The following is a 23,162-nucleotide window of genomic DNA, read 5'->3' as shown; positions in this document are numbered from 1 at the left end:
AGAGCTTAAGGACTAATTGAGTGTGTAAATCAGGTGCTGTATTTTTCATCAAGAGTAATGTCATTCATATTTTATGTGTTTACATTAGAGACTTTAGAATCATATTTGATGTTATTCCCGAATTCATTAGGAAACAAAACAAAACAAAATTTATCCTCAAACATACAACCCCTCCCATCAAAGTACAAAAACCTGGTGCTCGAAAGAACACTTTACTGAATTACGTGATATCACTTATTAAGATTTACCCACTATGCTCTATTTTTAATGTAATGCGTTCCTCAAAGTGTCTCTAATAAAGAACAAATAGTAGTATAACAGTTATCAAATAACTTTAAGAGCTAAAGGCCTGAAAGTGCAAACATGTCAGTCAGTGACTCTGTTGCTTGTGGTTACATTAATGAAATAGAAGTTTAAAGGTCAAATGATACATTTCTATCTCCAAAATGCCAGAATGTCTGTTTCAGAGGAAAAAAAAAAATCAAGAAAAACAAAACTTTCCTTAAGTGGCATTATAGTACAACAGGGAACTCATTCTGTGATCTGCTGACTGTATCTATCATTTTATAAATCATCTTCTCTGTTTAGTTTAAATCGTGGACTTACAGTGGAATTCCTCTTAGTAATTGCAGCATTCCTATTATTTCAATTTTGCCTTTCAAGCCAGTAAAGCAATTTATTAAGTGTCAGAAATTCCCTTACTCCTAATAATGTTCCTCCCTGATAAATCTCTGAAGGATTGACTTGAGCTATTTGGACCTTCTTGATAGAGTATCTAATGCTGCCTCTGTGCAACTTAGGACATTTGGTAGCCCTATCACTAAACTTTGGATTTCAATACATGCATGTATGTCTTAGAATACGTTGTAATTTGCTACAAACACAATATTTTCATAGACTTACCAAGTACTGACCTCAGTTGCTGTGTTTAATACGTGTTAGTATTTTGTGCCTAACAAAATTTGTTAATCTGCCTACGGAGAAATTACCTTTTTCTCCGGTCTTCAAATTGCATCTTGTAGTACATGGAGGATAGGAGTTAATGTCTCGTGGGGTGACAGAGCAAAGAACTGAAGATGCTAGAACCACATTGGTCACATTTCAGGAGCCTCTGTTCCTAGACCTGGAGAATCAATGGATTCTCCATAATAATGCTCTGGATCAATACATAAATTTCAGAAGACTTTTGAAATGTAGTTTTGCAGTCACTTTCACGTGAGTCAATTGTTTAATTCTCACCAGATGAACAAACACAGTTATGTTAACATGTCCAAAATGTTTAATATTCTTTGGAAACAATACAGGGAACATCCTCATTTATATCCTTCTAGTGACTGAACATTTCTTAAACACATGTCATTTTTAAGCTAATTCTTTCAATCTGTTTCTACTTCAGCTCTTCTGTATGAATTTTGTACATTTTAAGCCGCCTTCCTGATATGAATTCAAAATATCCTATTCTCTGCTTGTCATACTTTAATCAAAGAAAGGAAGAGAGATTCTTTTCTTAAATGTGATATCTTCTTTTACCCTAGCAAAGTTGAACACAACTCTGTCATTTTAATACAGTAGGTTTGAATGGAAGTTATATATGAGATCCCAGTATGCTGTTGTAATAAGAGGGACGATTTTTGCTTACAACAGAGAACATAGAGCCCATTTCTGCAGAAGACATTTTCATTGGAAGCCACAGAACTGTCACAAGTAGATTTACAGGTGATTATGATGAGTATTTATCACTTCTCAGAACTATTTGTCCAACACATTTGCCTTTTGATTAGACTACATTAGTTTTGTTTTGAAATGCTTGTTATTGGATGTAAGAAAGTAAAGGATTTTTTTATGGAAATGTAGAATTACCTATAGCAGAAGAAATCAATTGTGTTGTACTTTTGGAATATCATCAGATTGTCTCAGATTGTCTGTTGAGTCATTCCTACACATTGATGCATTACATATTTCAAATACGTTGTTTAACTATATAGGCATTTTCAATTTAGAACATCAAGGCATTATTTAAAGACTTGTATGCTTATTCAGTAGTTTTGGACAAATATTTTCCAAATTCTGAGGTTTTTTTTCCCCTTCTTTAAAAAAAGAAGGGGAAATAGATTATCTTACTGAGTCATTTGGAAAAAAATGTGTTCTGGAATACAGAATAAAACGCTACTCTGTTACCTGTAATGATTTGCAAAGCTCTTCAATTAGTGTGACTTATTACTTGGCGTATTAATACATGATCATTTGTTATATTTTAGGACAATGTAGTATTTTAGAGTTTTCTAGCTAAATTAATTTTGCCCAGTCTTTTTTTGTATAGAAGAACTGATAAACCCACGTGATTGTGTAAATCTTTGAACACATTCTTGTTGATAAAGTACTTATTTTAAATGGATTGGGTTTGCAATTAAATAGCTCCATGAGGAATACGTTCGTTCTGCAATACCTGACTTCTGAAGAGCATAGGGAAATGTTCACGTCTTGTTTGTGACAGCCCTTGACCCGATTGCTCACTCCAACGTTTGTCGTTCAGCTGCCCTTTGCTAGTGGAGATAGATGGTGGAGCGAATCCCCGAGCCTGCACTCCCCAGGCAGCCATGGGCATCCGTCTGTCTTCACGTTGAGCCGTTGCCCAATGGAGGGTGGTGGTTTTGGGAGAAGGGAGGACTTGATGAGTCAGGCTCTATGGTGTTTTCCCCTTCCTTCCTTGCTTTGGACAGTGTCCAGCAGTGTCTGCGTCCCTCAGTGGGACCTCTTTCTTCCATCTTCTACCAGATAACTGCCTCTTGGGCTTCTGTTTACACTCTCATCTCTTTGTCTTTCTCTCTTAGGAGGAGTAGTGGCTTCCTGCTCTTCTGATGCCTGGGTTGTCTTACCATTACCTTTAGCTTTTCTACATATCTTGCAATTAATTTCTTTCATCACGTTCCCTGTTTTAAATATCCAGAATGTTTTAAGTTTTGCTCGTGGAACCCTGATTGATACATAGTGAAAGGTAATAATTTCAGTGATTTTAATTATATTTGATTAAATGACTGCTTTGCCCGTGGCACCATAAGTATTGCTTACCAGTGCTGGATATAATCCTTTTTGAAGGAGACATGTATCGAAGTTTAACCATAACAACATTGGAGCATATTACAAAGAAGAAAGATGGATTTATTTTCCCACGCCCAGATTATGGTGAGAATGATAAACCACATGTGTAAATATTCAATTAAATATACATTGGTTAACAATATTTGGATAAATATGGTTGCTAAGGGTGGGAAAATAAAGAGGTTGATGAATATATATTGGCAAGATTCAATTATTCTCTATCTTTTTTTTTTTTTTTTTTGGCTGACCAAAGGGAAGGAGGGCTAAACTCTGTTGTGGCTATGGGATCAAAATGCTGAGATAATTCCTACAGAGTTGCCTATTGAAATCAATAGGAATCAAAGGCCTTTCTTTTATGTAGCTTAATACCTGAGAAACTAATAAAAATTTCCAGTTTCTTGTGAAGTATATGGTCATAACAATGCCCATGATTCTAGTATTTGACCTCTGTAGAAATTAGTCTCTCAAGCCATTTGAATCTTTTGATCAGAAATCAGATCATTTTCCTATCATATTTAAATGACAAAACATTACAGACGTCATGTAACTTACATAGAAGAGCTAAGGGAAACTTCATTAATGAGTTTTTTCCCCTCTTCCTAACTGAGCATTGGGTCATGTGGCAACTTCCCTTTTACTTCTTCACAGTACTACAAAGGTTGTTGTATAGGTGTCTGGCCACAAGTACTCAACATAAAGTCCTACTTTTGGTATATTTCCCTATGCTTTTGCAAGAAAGATGTGAATTTAAACCCATTATTAATGAAATGACCCTCTCTCATGGATGTTCAGGAGAAGATTTCGGAGTTGGGAGGGAAGTTGGACTTGCTGATCCATGCCATCCTTTGCAGAGTTTTGCTGATCCATCGTAGATTGTCGTTGACGCTTTCTACGTAAAAGAGAAAATAAAATTTATTGCTCTTTCTTTCCTAGGAGTGTCATATTATCTGACTTTTGCCTTTCATAAGGGGAATTTTAAATTGGGCCACATGCATTTTTGTCAGGTATTTTATGTGTTTCAGATACACCAGTGGAAACAAGATCTTCCTGTACTATTGAGAGTAAAATTTAGAATTTTCCTAGATGGTCATAATCATTATCAAATTGGGTTTTATTTTTTTTTTAATTTTATTTATTTATGATAGTCACACACACACAGAGAGAGAGAGAGGGCGGGGGGCAGAGACACAGGCAGAGGGAGAAGCAGGCTCCATGCACCGGGAGCCCGACGTGGGATTCGATCCCGAGTCTCCAGGATCGCGCCCTGGGCCAAAGGCAGGCGCCAAACCGCTGCGCCACCCAGGGATCCCTCAAATTGGGTTTTAATTAGTCTCCTGTATCTAAAAATGTAATGTCATTTACAAGATATTGAAGAAATTTGCTAATAGCAAAAAGTTTTCTGATGTTTTGTTAAAATGTACTTTCTGTTCTTTGCTGTATTAATTTTAATGGACAGAACAGCTGGGTGTATAAGCACTATGACTCTCGTCCATCGATTCCTAGGGCCTTAACACAGAACCTTACATGTATCAGGCTAACATCTACTATTTTTTAAATTAATGACTCCGTGGAAGGATAAGTGAAGGGGTAAATGTGTTTGTTCTTTAGTTTATTAATTGTTTCACATTTTAATGATTATAATATACCTAGTACTATGTTGGGTCTGCATATTTACAGGGACTAAGAACTTTTTGTTGAATCCATATATTCCAAGTTTCTGCCTTAAGTAATTCCTGCAGAAGTTCTAGTGGGTTAAGACACATATGTTGGAATCACTCAGTATCTTTTAATTGTAGGATATAACTACTAGCATTTTTTAAAAGATTTTATTTATTTATCCATGAGTGACACAGAGAGAGGCAGAGATGCAGTCAGAGGGAGAAGCAGGCCCCATGCAGGGAGCCCGATGTGGGACTCGATCCTAGGATCCTGGGGTCACGCCCTGAGCCGAAGGCAGATGCTCAACCACTGAGTCACCCAGGCACCCCTCCTAGTGGGTTTTGAGGAAATGTCCTGGATATTTGCTAAAGGCATATCTTAAGGTAAATATATTAAGTAGAGTAGAAGGCATTAGATGTAATAAAGGTAAGTACTATTTGATAAAACTTTTTTATGGGTGTGTATGTGTACACACGCATGCCTATATTATGTCAAGATTTTAGATGTATTTCTTACTGAGGGTTTCAGCAGGGAAAGTTTGAAATGCAATGATATGGTGGTAAGATTTTGAGTTGTAGTTGTAATTTTAAGAAGATCCAAGATTTTAAGGAATGAATATATTAAGGCTTTTTACTATTTCCAATCATAATCATCAGATACGAGGGACAGTTCAAAACAGTAAAATGTCTATTGTGATCTCCTAACATTTTTGTTTGTTTGTTTCTATCTCAACTCATGAGCCTTCTCTTCCTTTCTCCTAAGGTTTCAATTAAATCAAATCAATAAAGATACAGAGGTAGAGGGAACTGGCTATTTGCTATGGACAAATAACTCATTTGAAAAGTAGCTATAAGCCCCAAACCGGAGCAGAACTTTTGTATCATTCTAACCATCTCCCAGAGGTAGGTCAACAGTACTTTATAAACCACAGGGTATTGATACTAGCTGATAGAATTTTAATGCGGTCACATGGCTTTGATTTATAACGTTGAAGAGGTTATCTATTAGCATAGTGGTTTCTAAGCCATATCAAGTTCTGAGTCCTGACAGAGGACCTTTGATGCTCTTAAGCAACCAGCTGGCATGGGAATTGGTCTTTTAATCACTTTTTCTAGGAAAAGGGGAATATAGGAAAGGAGGAATTTGGCAGTGTTGTCAGCATTAAGTGTTGCTCTTTTGAACAGTAGCCAACGCATTATACTTTACAGATAGCTGGTAATTTGTTCAATTTAAGGAAGATGTTTATAACCCTTTTTGGTCCAGAACTAAATTGTTCTTTAGTGAATTTCACTAAGTTGTTTGGACACGTCCAGTGCCCATGTTCATGCTACAAGCTATTGCTCTAAAATACTGAAGGATTTTGTGTGATTTAAATGGGTCATGGGGAAAAATGTATTCTCTTCTCTTCAGAAACCCCTTTCTTCTCGTGTGCCTAAATTAAATTTAGAGATATTCAAAGGATTTAAGAGACCTTGTGAACAGAATTGCTGTAATCAGAAGACAAGGGTATTGTTTGTGTACTCTCTGCAATAACATTATATAACATTGTATTGGGATATTAAATGAATAAATCAAAGGAATCATAACATTTTCCTAATCTTATAGATAACATTTTTTATAGGTGAACATATTTAGATATATGTGATTTATAACTAACCTGTTTTCAATCGATACAAGTGATTAGCAGAATTGATGGCATCTCTTACTGCCTAACATATTGCTTGACACATTTTTAGTACTCAAAATCTGAATGTTGACTGAAGGAACTGAAGGCAAGAAAGAGGAAGGGGCAAGGAGAGGAAAAGGGAGAGGAAGGGGGGCAGAAAACTGTGCTATGCTATATGAGCAAGTTCTTATCAAGTTACCTAAAACTTTAGGTCACTGGGATGACATAAAATTAAGCCCACGATTTGTACTATATAACAATAAAAATGAATAATTAAATAATACTTTGAGATAAAAATAATATATCGTAATAAAATAATTCCCATTCAAAATGAATACATTTCATTTCATTAATTCATTAAATAATAGGGATAATCCTATACCCTTCCCTACATGATGAAGTGATGTATGTTATACAAACCAAAGTTCTAAAATCATATTTTACATTCAGGTGTATATCTTCCTTCCCAATTACTAGTCCATTTATGTTTATTTTAAAAGATAATTAGTAACTCTGGACCTTGGCCTGCAGTGGGGTCAGGGGCTAATTTTTTGGAATATGTTCACAATAGGAAATTATGTATAAATCTTTGAATAATTGCTTCCCTGTCTTATTGAGCATATGTCACTGATCGATTCTTTTTTCTCAGACATCATTAATGTGAAATAATAGCTATAAAAAGCTATTTTTGCTTATGCACAGCATTTATCTTCTTTTGCATTTGTTTAGTTGCACTGAAACCCGTCATGCTCCAGGGTGTCCAGAATGGGAGTGATGAGAATTTGAGTTCCTACTTCTTTAATTACTGACTGGCTATGTAACCTTGAACCAATGCCTTACCCTCAATTAGTATGTCCCTAACAGAACCACATGGATTATATGAGATAATCCATGTAAAATGCCACCACAGTACCTGTGACATAGTGAGCACTACATTTCTATTGGCTAATAATTTTCTGTTGCCTTTTTCTCCTAATCTTAATCTGGAATTTGTTGGCACTGTTTATTACCATTATTGGTATATATTTCCCCATTTACGTCATTGCTTCAATTATCTGTGAACCAACTATACAGTAATCGTTGAGCATATATTTTTGCTGTGACGTTTGTTAAATAGAGCCCCAGGACATCAGATAGAAATCTGTGGTTGAACAAAGAAACACAAAGGAAACTGCACTAGAGGAGCTTATTACACACAGGTCCTAGAGGAGGCACGTGGCACACTGCCAGGGGCCCCATGGTGGGTCCAGTCAGAGAGATCAGCCAGGCCTGGGCCTGGAGCACTTGCCTCTATGAGGGCCAGCGGGTGGAGTGTTCTGGGCTTCCTTGGGTCCAACCTTATTGGTCAGTTCTAACCAAAAAAGAACAGAGTTTAATCTTAGGCTCTCCCAAGGGGAAGGTACACAAGGGGAGGCAGGAGAGAATGCTGCTCACAAGGACTGCTGGGAAAGTGCACACACGAGCAAAGGGTCACTCCATTCAAGGTTGCTGCTCGCTGCTTGGCTGCATGAAATGGATGCGTAGGCAGTGAGAGCCTGGAGTAGTTTAACTAAACTCCTGACAGTTTGTATTTTACAGATTCTGCTTAATGGACATACTTGTGTGCGTCTGTGTTGTTGAGCCTGATAAGCACATGCAATGACTACAAATCTGAAAGTAGAAACATACCAAAAGAGGCTTAGCAGTTACTAGGGTGCAGACCCAAGGCCCTCCGTAGCAGAGAAACCACACATTTTATGCTCAATGGACTGATGACGGTGATTTGACTCACTTAAGAGAAGTAAAAGATCACCGAAGTTGGATGATCACACGAAACATTGAGACTAGACGAAGAAATGAAAAGAGACAGAGAAGAACAAACGAGAGATGAGAAAGTACAATGTGATGGCCGTGGAAGAGTTAGAGGGTGACAGTTCAGGAGAGAAGTGATAACTAGTGACACCATTGGAAGAGTCGATAAGAGAGCGAGAATTAAAAAAAAAAAAAGCCAACTGTATTCTGGTTGGGGTAGCAAATAATTATTCAGGATTCGATAGGCTCTTGTGACTCTTCAGGGCATCTGCATGTTATGCCAAAGGCAGGAGAGTTCAGAAGCAGCCTGTATGGGCGAGAATTTTCCATATATATCACCATCTTATCCATAGACAATAAACTCAGGAGAAGCTCAGAAAATATGAATGCTTGCTTTAATTTTGCATATTTGCCAAACACACAGCAGAATGATTTAGCTTCATAATCATGATGAAGCCATCATCATCATGATTCAGATTCAACTGACAGGCACTGAGTACCTACTATATATGACGTACTTTCACAACAATATGCAGTAAGCTATTGCTTTCCCAGTTTTATCACCAAGTAAATTCAGGCTTAGAAAAATGAGGTAACCTGCCCCGGGTAAAAGGGAGCCAGAATTCAAATCTAGGTCCTTTTATCCCAAGCCCCATGGCTTTTCTACTGTCTTGTGTCTCTCCCTAAGAAAAAGATCAAATGATTGATAAATTCGTCGCTTATTCATTTACTAAAAATTTATTGAGCACCAGTTGCATTTTACCTATTGATAAGCCAACGATGATTAAAAAAAAATCAAGAAGTGTTACATGTTTGAGGAAAAATGTGAGATTATTTTAAATGAGATTAATGCGTAGCATATATTACATAGTCAAGCATTTACTAGATTGGAAAAGAGGGAATTCTTAAAACTATAAATATTCTGAAATAAAATGTCTCATCCAATTATGATTTCATCCCTAATGAGTAGAAGCTACGGATAATACAAGAGGAAAAAATGAACAGCTTTTGAGTATCATTTAAGGTTAGGCATTATCCATTGCCGACTTTATTGAATCCTCATAACTGCCTACAGTTTTTCTACTCTGTAATGGAGAAACAAATTCATAGATAAGTAACTCTCTGAATGTTATGTTCTTACTTATTTTTGAACTTTAATGCAGATAGTAAATGGCATAACCAGGACTTGATCCTAGGCATGTGTGTCTCCAAGGCTCGTGCTCATTTTTTTTTTTATTTTAGAAGTCATAATATTTCTTGGAGCATTTTGACAAAAAGGAGAAGCAGTAGTTGCTTGCTATAGTATTCCAAGTTCCCCATTAAATCATTTGAATACTAATTCTGGCATAACTCCAAACAGCTGTACAGAGTTGATTTCATACCCTCTCTTGAAAAGGGCTGGGCAGCCGAAGGTGTTGAGCTGGTGCTTATTTCCCAAGATAGAATGGGAAGATAAAAAAAAAAAAAATTGAGGACTTACGTAAAAGATGTTTGTATTCTGATTTCATTAAACATGTTCATGATGTTATTGAGTCTTGCAGTTAATTGTAGTCAGTGAATAAAACGAAACCTATTGGAACTAGATAGGTTGCCTTTTTCTGCTAGCTGCTAGGAGTGTATATAGTTTATAGTCTAGTTGAATGAAAATTTGTTTTTATCTGATGGTGTGTAACTGAAGCGTCTTGTGTCGTGTGTTTACATATCCACCTTCGACAGACTCTCCATGTGCACCCAAGAGGAGACTTTCGTGTTGACTTATGTTTTGTATACCTAAAGCTTTCCCAAAATAAAGTCCTATTTTTGTCTCATATAATTCGAGAACATTTTCGACCTCTCTAGCCCCATGCTACCTCTTCCTTCTCTGAATTCCAAATTCCTACACTTTTCACGTTATAATGTTTATTCCCATCAGCTTTACATTGCAGTAGACCGTTGTATGTTTGAGTCTGCAAAGCAATACAACAGCTACTGTCTTATGTAACAGTCCTTTGGCCTTTATTATTGCAAATCCTTCACAGAACTTTGCATGTTGCTATTTGCATAGGATATATTTAGTAAGTATACTTTGACTCTTCATTTTTCTTCCATTTGGGAATTTGTTTTCTATTTTTTCCCACTCATCATATAGGTTTTTTTTTTCTTTTCCCTCTCCTAGGGAACATGTTCTTTGAGATGGTCATTCACCCATATGACAGCATGTGTTTGTTGAGTCCCCATCAGACACTAGATACTTCCTAGGAGTTTGGGATATAGTCACGATGAGATATAAGGTCCCTCCCATTGAATTTACATTCTGGTTCAACCTGTACCCTTTTAACAGTGCTGTGTAGTGTAAAGAACTTACGTTTGACTTTTCACTTTACCAACTATTAGCCCCGAGACTGATAGTTTCTGAGACCCTGTTTTCTTATCTGTAAAATGGAAATATTGATCGCTACCCTCTATGCGTACTTTGAATCGTAGTAATAACACCAGTGACTGTGCCCCAGGCAGTTTTCTGCGCATAGTTGGTGTCCAATGCCAGTGTCTTCTCTTTCTCCCTTCCTCACGCTTCCTTTAATACAGCTGTAACTTAGGGCCAGGACTATCTAGGTGAAGGAATTGTTATGTATTTAATGGTGTGCTTCCTGTTTTCTGTTTGATCCCCAATAACTTCTGAGGCTTACCTATTTTTAATTCAAGGCACCTTTCTGATACTTTTAAAAAGTAGATTTGACCTGAATATGGGATGACTATCAATCATCTTGTTTCTATTTCTTGGACTCATTTTTTCCTCTGGGATGTTTTGCCTCCTTCATACCATGCTCTCTTTTGCTCCCTAAATATATTGTCAGCTTTTAACATATTATGAATGTCCATGAAGATTATATATTCTTCACAGTTTCTTCTTCTGACATCAAAACCTTGTCATTTGGTGTTTTTTTTTTTTTTTTCCCTAAAATCCTACCCTTTTCTCAGTATACATTCATTATGGTTTTTCTTGGTTGGAATGATAATATATGTAAGGAACACTTCATAATTATCACCTGGTCCTCTGATTAACAATTTGGAATTCTTCAGCACATGATTCTTCATTTAAATACCACTTCTGTACTTTTGCCACTTCATTTTCTGAATTATTCTGAGCCTCCTACCCCTAATGGAATGGATGACACTTCTCTAATCTCAACAATTGATGAGCTGATTTTCTGACTTTTCCTGGAGTATTCTAAAAATTCTCTTCATATGTGACATACACAATCAATTGGTTTCTAGCAGGCCATATCTAGACTTTTCTATATCACCTAGTTTCAAGTAAGATATAGTTTAGTGTTTATATAGGGAGAATCGCTAAAAGGTTAATTCTTGTTTATTTCCTTCATATACATTAAAATCTCTATTCACCCTTTTTTCTCCAGTACAGGACAATTGTGCTTTTTCAGATTCATCCTAAACTTTTCAATATCCTCATCGTTTTCCTACTTCTAGCCCCTCTAGACGTGTATCTAGGTTAGGCCCTTAAAAAATAGTGGCATATTTCTTTGAATCATTAAATAAAATTTAATCAGGAAATTTCTTTTTTTTTTTAATTTTTATTTATTTATGATAGTCACACACAGAGAGAGAGAGGCAGAGACATAGGCAGAGGGAGAAGCAGGCTCCATGCACCGGGAACCCGACGTGGGATTCAATCCCGGGTCTCCAGGATCGCGCCCTGGGCCAAAGGCAGGCGCTAAACCACTGCGCCACCCAGGGATCCCTAATCAGGAAATTTCTTAAGCTCTGTATAAAATGAGTTAGTGATAGCACTAACCTATAGGTTGTAAGAATTAAAGTTTATAAACTCTGTGGCATCATGTGTAGTACAAAAATAAGTAAATGCTAGCTATTAAGGCCTTTATAAATAGCATTAACAGTAGATTTTCATTAATAATTTTGGGGATTAGCTGACAGACAAATCAAGATTCTCTGGTAATGTGCTTGCTCCTATATGTTCCCGCATGCCTTAGGGACTTACCTCATGAATTATTCTTTATTTCAGATGAGGCTTCCTGCTATTGCCTCTTCTCTTGTGGGACTTTCTTTTTTTTATCAGCTGATTTTCCAAAATGGCTTTTCAATAATTTCTAAGTTCTGTTCATTTTCTACGCTTACCTTAATGCTATTTTATTTTCATGGAACCTTCACTAGTTGTCCATAATTGAAAAATTGAAAGCAAAAATGTACATGGATATATTTGTATATGTCCCCAAATTTACATATCCAAAGATATGCATTTATGTATGTATTTGCACATTTATTTCCTTCATGACTCTGTGAGCCTAGTTATCTTGCATTAATGTTGGATTTAACAAAATGGGTTTGGTGAAAATAAGTAGTTCTTTCCTTGAATTTTAGTTACATATATACATGTTTTATGAAATACCTCTATCCCACTATAGGCCGTATAAAGGCAGAATTGTTACCTTAATTGCCTTTGTATCCCTTGGGCCTTGAACAGGCTTGGTGAGTAGATAAATGTTTGTGGAAATGAGTAAATGAATCTAAAAAAAATTAGTTTCTCACAGTAGAATCATCGCATGTTTGGTTTAGGAGTTATATATGTATGAAATACACATGTATTTTTCTTTTTTTTTTCTTTTTTTTAAATAAATTTATTTTTTATTGGTGTTCGATTTACTAACATACAGAATGACACCCAGTGCTCATCCTCAAGTGCCCCCCCTCAGTGCCCGTCACCCATTCACCCCCACCCCCCACCCTCATCCCCTTCCACCACCCCTAGTTCGTTTCCCAGAGTTAGGAGTCTTTATGTTCTGTCTCCCTTTCTGATATTTCCCACACATTTCTTCTCCCTTCCCTTATATTCCCTTTCACTATTATTTATATTCCCCAAATGAATGAGAACATACAATGTTTGTCCTTCTACGATTGACTTACTTCACTCAGCATGATACCCTCCAGTTCCATCCACATCAAAGCAAATGGTACTTTCTCCAGAATAGACCACATACTGGGTCACATGTATTTTTAATTTTTAAATTTAGTTATTAATTAACATTTTTACACAAATTTCCATATGGAGTACGTGTTAAGGGGAATATGTATCTGTATCTCCATTTCTTTGTGTTCATCTTAGTGTCATATCAATTAGCAGAAATTTCGTGAGGTAGGGGGACCTATTTGTCCAGTGACTATCACTGCCATGCTCTCAGAAAATGTTAAGATCTATAACATTATGATGATAGAATAACATAGATGGGAGATATTTTCAAAAAGATAATCTCAAGAATTTGCAATGTGTTACTTTTAAAAAAAATATAACAGTACCTAAAAATAAGATTTGGGGGAATTTTTTTTCTTTTTTTTTTTTTTTTTTGTATTTGATCAAGTAAAGTCACTTGAGTTCTAGACTGAAGGGTGCTGTAGTGTTGTGTTTTCCCTCCATTTTTTTTTTCTTTTTTGAGTAGAAGCTTATTAAATAGGACATCACAACAGAGGAGGAAGAATTAAGTTCCAAGCTGATGGGATCAAATACATGTATGGGTGGGAGAATTGTGAAGAATAATATATCATGATAATGATGATAATGCCTATGATTTTTATAGCCTGGCACAAAATAATTTAAAATTCATAAAATTAGGAAGGACACTCATTGGAGGTTTTCCATATCTTTTAAGTTCCCAGTGGTGGACATACTTAATATTACATGCCTTAGAGATTTAAGAAACAGATCCTTAGTTTGGTTTTAAAAGTAAAAACTTTTGGTTTCTGATGCTGCAGTATATATCACCAGGCATCAGTGGGACGTTCAGTAAATAGTTTGTCTTACATTTCCTTTAACTTCTGACTTGTTATTTCTAGTAAACTAGAGATGTATTTTAATTAATTGATTATTAAATATTTATTTATTTATTCATAAGAGATACAGAAAGAGAGGCAGAGACATAGGCAGAGGGAGAAGCAGGCTCTTCGCAGGACCCCCGTGTGAGACTTGAACCTGCATCTGGGGATCAGACCTGAGCTGAAGGCAGACAGTCAACTGCTGAGCTGCCCAGGCGTCCCTAGAGATGAATTTTATGATGAAAATTAATGCATAATATTTAAATTAAATTGTGGCATTCATATCTCAGTTATTTTCCTTAGAAATAATTCAAAAGAAGAAGTTGGATGTATTTTGAGATTAAATGGAAATATTGAAGCTGATCACCGTTAGTACCAAAAAACTAAAGTTAAAGGCTAACAGAAATCATCTCCTTAATGGAAGAGTCAACTTACTGCCTATTTGAAATTATTTTCTTTTGGTATAAACACATAGATTGGTAGTCAAACAAGCAAACAGTTATGGTCAATCAAATTAATTAAAACAAAAAGATTGTCCAAGAGTTTAGATTTAATTTTGCATGGAGAAAAAATTTGACATATAAAGTTATATAAATTATAATGGTGTAGTAATATAATGGTGTAGTTATATAACTTCTAATCGAGAAAAAATGTTTTTATGTATAGTTATTAAACTATTTTATGAAGAAATGACAATTGAATATTTAAAATTTACTTGGCATGGTGGTTTATTTAATGAATTACAAATTTATTGCATTAACATAAATACTTTTAGAAGGGACAAATACATAAGATAAGTTCTTGCTAATGATATTCCATTTATAGAAAAATTAGACTTTGGTACATTTTTTTCAAAGTTTTCTTTATGTTCAATAAGAGTTTTCTAAGAAGAAAAAAAATATTGGCATTTTAAATGGCAATTACTTCATTCCCAAAAAAGTCTATGCATTTGTAAACATTATATGGATATCACAGACTAAAGTTGCAGTCATTAATTATAATTGACCTATTTTAAGTATTTTAAAATATTAGAACTTATTTTTTCAAAAATTTAAATAATTTGAGAACTTTAAATATTGCTATAAAACTATTGTCCATATTTTTTTGCTTTGAATGATAAACAATAAAAGATATTATAGGGTGATGGATATCAGAAAGTGAAAATGATTTAATTGCTAAAATTATATTTAATCATTTAGTATTAATTTTTCTATGCTTAAAAGCCCATATAGAGTCTCTGGCTATTTAATAATAGACTATAAATAATCCCAGTAAAGTAGAAATCAAAATATGATTGCAAATATATATTTTGGATTAAAATTTAAACATAGTCATTTCATACTTGAAAATAATAATTACATTTTGAGATACAGTGTCATTTATATGTTATCTTACTTAAATATCACAACAACCTTATGGGGGAAGCAGGACCAGTGTGTTAAAATTCCAGTTTCACAAAGGAATAAACACAGGTTTAAATGTTAAAGTCTTCTCGGTTATGAATAGTTACGATGTCTTTTCAAACTAAAGTTCAGTCTGAATTTTTAATACGTTTTTCTTCATATTACTGATGACATGAATTGCTCACTGTTATAGATTTTATCTGATTTTTAAGGGGCTCCAGAACATTTGATTTTGGCCTCCATATTGAATATACCTATCATAACTAGTGATCTAACTTCCACTCTTTGTGCTCCATCTCCCATCACACTTGACCCTATCCCTCAAAATAAATGTGTGTGCAGTAGATAATGGAAACATCTAAGAAGAAATAAAAACACACAAAGGAAAGAAAATAAAGAATACTGGAGTGGAAAATGTTTCCCACTGTGAATTTATAGCCATTCTCTTTTGTCACTGCCATGTTTTTTCTTTTTGCTTTGATACCTTCTTCCCTCACTCTGTACTCCAAGAGATGAAAACTACCAGGAGATGGTGAATATCTCTTAATGCCAGTTCTGTAGCTAATTACCGAATGGAGAAATTATGTTACCATCTCGCTTAATTTGGGATATAGAGCTCAGAAGAAGAAAATTCTTTGCAGAAAGAAGTGCCTACATAGCAGTAGCTTAAGAGAGAGAGAACAGATTTTTCAAGTAAAGAACTTTAAATTCTACAGGGTCCGCTTTTTGCCTATTTTGTTTTCACTAGATGTATTCATCACAAGTTTTAAAAAATGTGTTATTTAAAGTTGTTTTTATTAGGCATATATTTCACTTTCACAACAGATTTTCTCTCTCTTTTAACTAACAAACAAAACTACTTAAATATAGAAAGCAAGAAACATTCATTTTGGAGAAATAAAACATCAAATTTGCATGGATAATTTCCAATAGTAAGATAATAGGAGACTTTGATCAGTTTTGGTCAGAATTTCCCTAAATGGTGTCAAGGGGGAAAGTTAATCTATACAATGTTAATACAAAAGACATTCTTTTAGTTGACCTATATGTGATCAACACTCTTATTTCTTCTAAAGATTTCCAACTGGTACCCTCAGCATGCAATAAACTTTTCTTTAGTGTGTACTTGAACATTTCTCTCTGTCAGTTGAATTCTGAGATTAGCAGAATCGGTTAAAATATGTGTGATGAAAAAGAGTTTTGTTTCTACAAAAACAACGTTGAATGCTTTGAAAATACTTGATAAAGGCAATTGCTAAAAATAATTATGTTTAACTAGAAGTAGGTGGAGTAACTGTAAAATATTTGTTGGAAAATAATTAAAATTTAGATGGATTCTAACTGAGAATGCATCACAAGTATCTTTAAATTCCCATTCCACTTTGAAGAACCAGAAATAGAACGTTTGATAATCCTAATTGGAGCATTATGTGGTACAAGAGAGGTAGTATGGTAGTTTAGTGAGTAGGCTTTTTTGTTAACAAAAGAAGTTTACTCAGTCTTTTGACTGGTATTTTTAAGTGGAAACAATATTTAGAGTATGCATATAGTGAACTGCTTTTTGACTGACTGATAAGTATGATCTTTTTTTTTTAAGATATTTCTGAAGATTTTGCCATGAAGAAAAATTTTAGAAAGCTATGTCTTTATTTTTTTATTTTTATTTTTTTTCAGAAAGCTATGTCTTTAAAGAATGTGCCCTGGCTATCACATGAAGCACATACCTTTACTCCATATTCCTGGAGAGGAATTAAAATGACTTTTATTTTATTTTATTTTATTTTATTTTATTTTATTTTATTTATTTTCTATTTTTCATTTTATTTTAGAGGTTTATTTATTTATTTTACAGAGAGAGATTGAGAGAAAGAGAGAAGGATGATAAGCAGGAGCAGCGGCAGGCAAAGGGAGAGGGAGAAGTAGACTCCCCGCTGAGCAGGGAGACTGATTCAGGACTTGATCCCAAGATCCTGGGGTCATGACCTGAGCCGATGGCAGAGGCTTAACCAACTGAGCCACCCAGGCATCCTTAAAGTGATATTTTCAAATAGATATTATGGGGATCCCTGGGTGGCTCAGCGGTTTAGTGCCTGCCTTTGGCCCAGGGTGCGATCCTGGGGTCCCGGGATCGAGTCCCATGTCGGGCTCCTGGCATGGAGCCTGCTTCTCCCTCCTCCTGTGTCTTTGCCTCTCTCTCTCTATGTCTATCATTAATTAATTAATTAAAAATAAATAAAATAGATATTAGTAAAGGACAAAAAACTATATATCTTGTTCTTTGAGGGGAGTGATAATCATGATTTATTTATTGATACAACTAATATTTCTTGAGCATTCAGTATATGACAAAACTATTCTAGGTTCCTGGGATTCATTAAGACCAAAAAAAAAAAAAAATTTTCCCCCATCCTCAGGCATTTTATAATCTGGCAGGTAGACCAATTGTGATAGGAAAACAATTGTAGAAGAAAACAATTATTTCTAATAAGGAGGAAAGTAATGGACACAGTATTCTTTTCCTTGAATGTTCAACCTACATGTCTGCTCAGGCAAAAAAAAAAAAAAAAAAGTAACCATTCTTGAGCTTTCACTTCAGAACTTTCAGTCCTACCAGGATTTAGAGGAGGTCATAGCCTCATCTCCCAATTCTTCACCACCTTGTTTTTTATAGACCCTGTTATTTTCACGCTTAGTGTTGCACTTGACTTTCCCAACTTTCTGGTAGGTTAGGGAAGTAGTATTCTAAACATCTCTCTTGTCATTTTAGGTCTCAGCTTAAAAAAAAAAAAAGACGGCTATCTCTCCAGGAGCCTGTCGTGCCACCCGCCTGGGGTGGACCTCTCTAGTCAAACATGACAGGCTTTGGACGTGAGATACCTGTCTCTCCTTTCTGATACGCTCTTTCATATGTTGTGTTAATTGTCTTTCTCTTGCTACTTTTATATAAGAGTTGGCCGGGGGGGCGGGAGTAGCAGGAGAAAGGTGCTCTCTGCCAAGTTTTATCTCTGGGGCTGAAATAGTTCCTGACCCCAGTGGGTGCTCCATAATAAGGTTTTGTTGATAGTAAAAACTAAGGCTTAGAAACAAGATTTTTTTTTTTTTTAACTGAAAGCTTCTCACTATTTAATGTGACACTGTTAACTATTCATTTTACCAAATAGGTAGTTTTACCAAAACTATTTCATCTTGGATTTTTTTTTTTCTTTGAAGTATCTTTTCAGATCATCGTTCTGCGTAGCATAGTTTGGGGAACATTAGAAGGCTTGCTTATTCAATTTTCTTTTTTTAAAGAGATCAAATCAAGAATATTTTTAACATACCATGCTAGGCGCTAAAATCACAATACTTGTTTCCAACTTGGTCATGAACTTAGATGTCAACAAATAGGAATTTGTAAAAAAAGAAGTGAAAAAGTTGTATATTTCCACAGCCATCTATTTAGGCTAATGGTAATTTATAGTATTCCTTGTTTACTTTTGACATTACAGTAAAGCATGATTTTTTCCCCTTGAGTAAACATACTCAAATGATATTTTCAGAACCTGCTTTTTTGTGATCCTTTTCAAATCTCTATGAAACAAGCAGAAGTCATGATCTTATAGCTGTATTTGAAATCTTTCAGAAAGAGTGTATTGGCATGCTCAAACATTTTTTACCAGAGCTTGTTCTTAAAATTTATTATTTTGAAGTCCACAAGGATCATTTTAATTATATTTTGCTTCTAGACCTTTTAAAAATAATATTTTAACTTGTTAGAAAGAAATGCATTTACCCAATCTACGTGTAAATGGTGGCTTTTAAGAATGTTGGCTCCGTATGATGAAATACGGAATCAAATGTGAAGTTGTATTGAATTCCGATTGGAATCCATCTAAAATATTTTCCAGTTTGAGCAACTATTTCAGAGTATTTCATCCACGGTGTTTTTCATGGGGACAAGGTAGTTTGAGGAGTATTTGACAGGGTTACAGAGGCACTTTCATCTTTAGAATCACACTGTTTTGTTTTGAATCACAACTTTGCTACTAATTGTGGCTTTGGACAAATCGCTCACCCCCTGTGCCTATGCCCTGATCAGTAAAGTTGGGATAATAAGAATGCATATTCTATAGAGTTGTTATGAGGATCTATTTATATTAATTTATATAAAACCTGTGAATTAGTTAAAACTGTGTCTGGCTCACAGTACATGCTTAGTCAGTATTATAAATTATCACATGCTATTAATGTAGTTGATAGGATTTGATGGGTGAGAAGAAAGTTTTGTTCAGATATATTCTTCATACCAATTAGACTTACCGGTAGATAATCAAAATGGTTTTCAATGAAACCAAGGGATGATGGACGTCTCTATAATGTATAATCACCCTTTGGGGAAAGTATAGTCTTTAAGTCCTCAGACTTCAAAGTCAGAGCAGTGTTGATTCTTTTGCTTCCTAGCTGTTGTGTGTTCAGGCAGTTTACTTAACCTTTCAAAGCCATGGTTTTGTTATCTATATAAAGAGAATGAATCCGTGCTTCATAGCGTTGCTATGAGGATCAAAAGAGGAAATTTACATAAAGCACTTAGTGCATTGCAGGATACGGAAGGCGATTAATAGATGTTAGTTATTGCTATTATTATTATTGTTTTAACTTTATTGTATAGCTAAATGTTTCAGAAAATCACTTTAAATGAAAAAAAGAAATCTACAAACACAAAAATCGTACGGCAAAAATCAGAATTACTACTGAGAATGAGGAGTACGAACAATAAAAGAGATGAATGATAACAAGAGATAAACTTTGCCTGCATTGCAATTTTGCCTAAGACAAAACTACATACAAGAATAGTTTTATTTGTACCTCATTATTGTCAATGAACATTTATTAGCTTGCTCGTGTTCGTGCTCCTGTAAGGGTCCATTAAATAGACAAGATACTTACCCTTTAGGAGGATATAATGAGATGTATTCTTTCTATGTATAAACTCTCTTCCTATGTACCAGGCTTGATGTGTTGGAAAACTGTGTTTTGTTGCTGCAGAATATAGTAAAAATTTCTCCTCTTGTTAAAGATAAAAACTCTCCCTCTAGTTTTGAGATGTAGCCTTTACTTTTATTATTATTTGTTTTTAAAATATTTATTTGAGAGATCAAGGGCAGGGGCCGAGGGAGAAGCAGACTCCCCACTGACCAGGGAGCTCTGTCTGGGCTCAGTCCCAGGATCCTGAGATCATGACTTGAGCTGAAGGCAGATGCTTAACTGACTGAGCCACCCAGGAGCCCTGAGATGTAGCTTTTAAATACTAAAATTCGGGATCCCTGGGTGGCGCAGCGGTTTAGCACCTGCCTTTGGCCCAGGGCACGATCCTGGGGATCCAGGATCGAATCCCACGTTGGGCTTCCGGTGCATGGAGCCTGCTTCTCCCTCTGCCTGTGTCTCTGCCTCTCTCTCTCTCTCTGTGTGACTATCATAAATAAATAAAAGTTAAAAAAAAATAAAATAAAAATAAATAAATAAATACTAAAATCCACTACTGTAATTTAGATGATGTCTTCATGAGCCATAATTTGTGTCTTCAGTTGCTACAAGGAGTTGCAAAGCCATTTATTTGGTCTTGCCACAGTTCAGATCACATGATACAGACTGCAATTAACAAAAACTGATTAAAAATATATAAAGATAAAAAGCTTACAAGTCAGCATAAAAAGATTATCATATTTTGTATTGATAAACACTTTTTAGGGAGCTTCCATAGCTTACTCTTCTTGTGATCCTCATGAAAGCTCAATGAGAGGAGAATTGTAAAAGAGAGAAAATAACCAAGGTCACATAACTATTTAGGAAAATAACCTACTTGAGATATTCTGACTGCCAATCTATTATTCTCATGAAACTGAAAAGTGACAGGTGAATTTTAATGCATAAAAATGTTAGTGCTTTTAGAATTTATTATATTAGATTATTTTGCACTTATAGGCTGTTTTTGCACTTATAGGCACTGATTATCCTTTGTAAATTTTTTAAGGCTAAGTTGCAAAATAAGAATCTACATTCTATATATTTGCATCATGTTCATTACAAACTTATATTACATATACTAATTTAGTAATAATACCCTTATGGGCTTCATATTAATAGTTAATTTTATTTCATAAATGCCTATAGCATATCTATGTATAATTAATCTTACTTTTTCGGGCCATACTTTCTCTTGATAATTTTAATAATACCAGATGACTTGGGATGCTTGGTGGCTCAGTAGTTGAGCCTCTGCCTTTCACTTGGGTCATGATCCCTGGGACCTGGGATCAGGTCCTGTATCAGGCTTCCCATGGGGTGCCTGCTTATCCCTCTGCCTGTGTCTCTGTCTCTTTTTCTCTATCATGAATAAATAAATAAAATCTTAAAAAACAAAAACAAAAACATGACCTAGGAATGAGGGTGAACAGATGTTCAAATACACAAAGGGCCATCATATAACTCTGAAAGCTCATTTTAGAGATCCTCAATAGTCTTGGCACTATTGACACTGTGGGCTAGTTAGTTAATAGTCTGCTGTGGGGGATGTCCTGTGCGTTGAGGATTTGTAGCAGTATCCTTGGCCTCTATCCATTTGATACCAGCAACACCCAAACCCCTGAGTTATGACAACCCAAAAGGTCTCCATGTATAGTCAGATGTCCTCTGGTTAAGAAACACTAAGTCATAGCCCATTGACCCAAGTTTAAGGAAACCTGTATGAATGGAGATTTGAGAATGGCTGGGAATATTAGGAGATACCTGTTTGTCTATTGTCATCCTTACCTCAGGATCACACTTTTTAACCTCATCTTTACCATAGAACAATGATAAAGACTTTTTCTAAATTAGAGAATTTTAAACATGGTCACTTTGAAAAAAGAGTTCAATGATTTATCTGGGGAAACAATTCCTAAATAAGTGACATTTCAGTTTTCATTCTTGATTCTTCACAAATCCAGGATACCTTGCCTTTACCAGCTTGGTTCTGAAAAAAAGAATGATTAGGCAACTGCTGTGGCAGTTGTTATAGTTAACATCTCTGGACTGAGGACATAAAATAGGCACAAAAACAGATGCACATCCCTATGCCCAGTGAGTAACAAAGAAATACTTCAGTAGATATTTTGTAGAGGTTAATATTTGTAGAATATTAGGTTGCCTTCCCCTTTTTATCTTTCAATTTATTTGTGATGGAGACATTCCTACTTAAAAAGAAGAAAGTATGTGAATATAAATAAGTCTTGAAATATATGGAGGAAGGACATAGAATATAGGATACATAGATTAATATGGCATCGTATGTATGTATATATATAAATATTTTTATAAAAAGTGATGATAATAACAGTTCCCCTTTATTAAGTGCTTACAGTTTGCCAGGAATAGTATCAACCTACACATACATTTATGTTTTCATTCAATACTTATTCAACCTTGTAAAGTAAAATGTTACTATGAGCTATTCTTACATGTTTGGCTAAAGAAAATAGACATAAAGGAAGTAAACCACAGACATAATATGGGTTTAAATCAGAGTTTGACCTACTCTATCTAGAACATACTAGGTTAACTAATCCAATTCATGGATTTTTGTATGCACATTCCATTTTTGTTTATCCTTTAATATAGATTCAAATTTCAGAGTTAAGCTCTATTATTTTTCTGATCAGGTAAATAAAATTTTATTAAAAACAGTAAATAAAACTAAAAAATTT

At 35.0% G+C, this 23,162-nt stretch overlaps 1 protein-coding gene and 1 long non-coding RNA gene across 4 annotated transcripts in view; both read left to right on the top strand.

Moving 5' to 3' along the window:
- NEGR1 (neuronal growth regulator 1) overlaps positions 1–23,162 on the top strand; it is an 813,801-nt gene that overhangs the window by 2,988 nt on the left and 787,651 nt on the right. The window lies entirely within an intron of this gene.
- Positions 32–23,162, top strand: part of LOC144318272 (uncharacterized) — a 93,870-nt gene continuing 70,739 nt past the window's right edge. Inside the window, exons 1-4 of one of the 2 annotated variants that reach the window (XR_013384119.1) lie at positions 32–2,995; positions 3,097–3,183; positions 3,892–5,141; positions 5,521–5,660. This is a non-coding gene — a long non-coding RNA (uncharacterized LOC144318272). The remainder of the gene's footprint in view (positions 2,996–3,096; positions 3,184–3,891; positions 5,142–5,520; positions 5,661–23,162) is intronic. The other variant, XR_013384118.1, reaches the window with a different exon arrangement.

Source organism: Canis aureus, chromosome 8 (assembly GCF_053574225.1).
Source record: "Canis aureus isolate CA01 chromosome 8, VMU_Caureus_v.1.0, whole genome shotgun sequence".
Taxonomy (NCBI): domain Eukaryota; kingdom Metazoa; phylum Chordata; class Mammalia; order Carnivora; family Canidae; genus Canis; species Canis aureus.
Note: the sequence above shows the minus strand (reverse complement) of the source record. Positions and strands in the feature narration are given on the sequence as shown.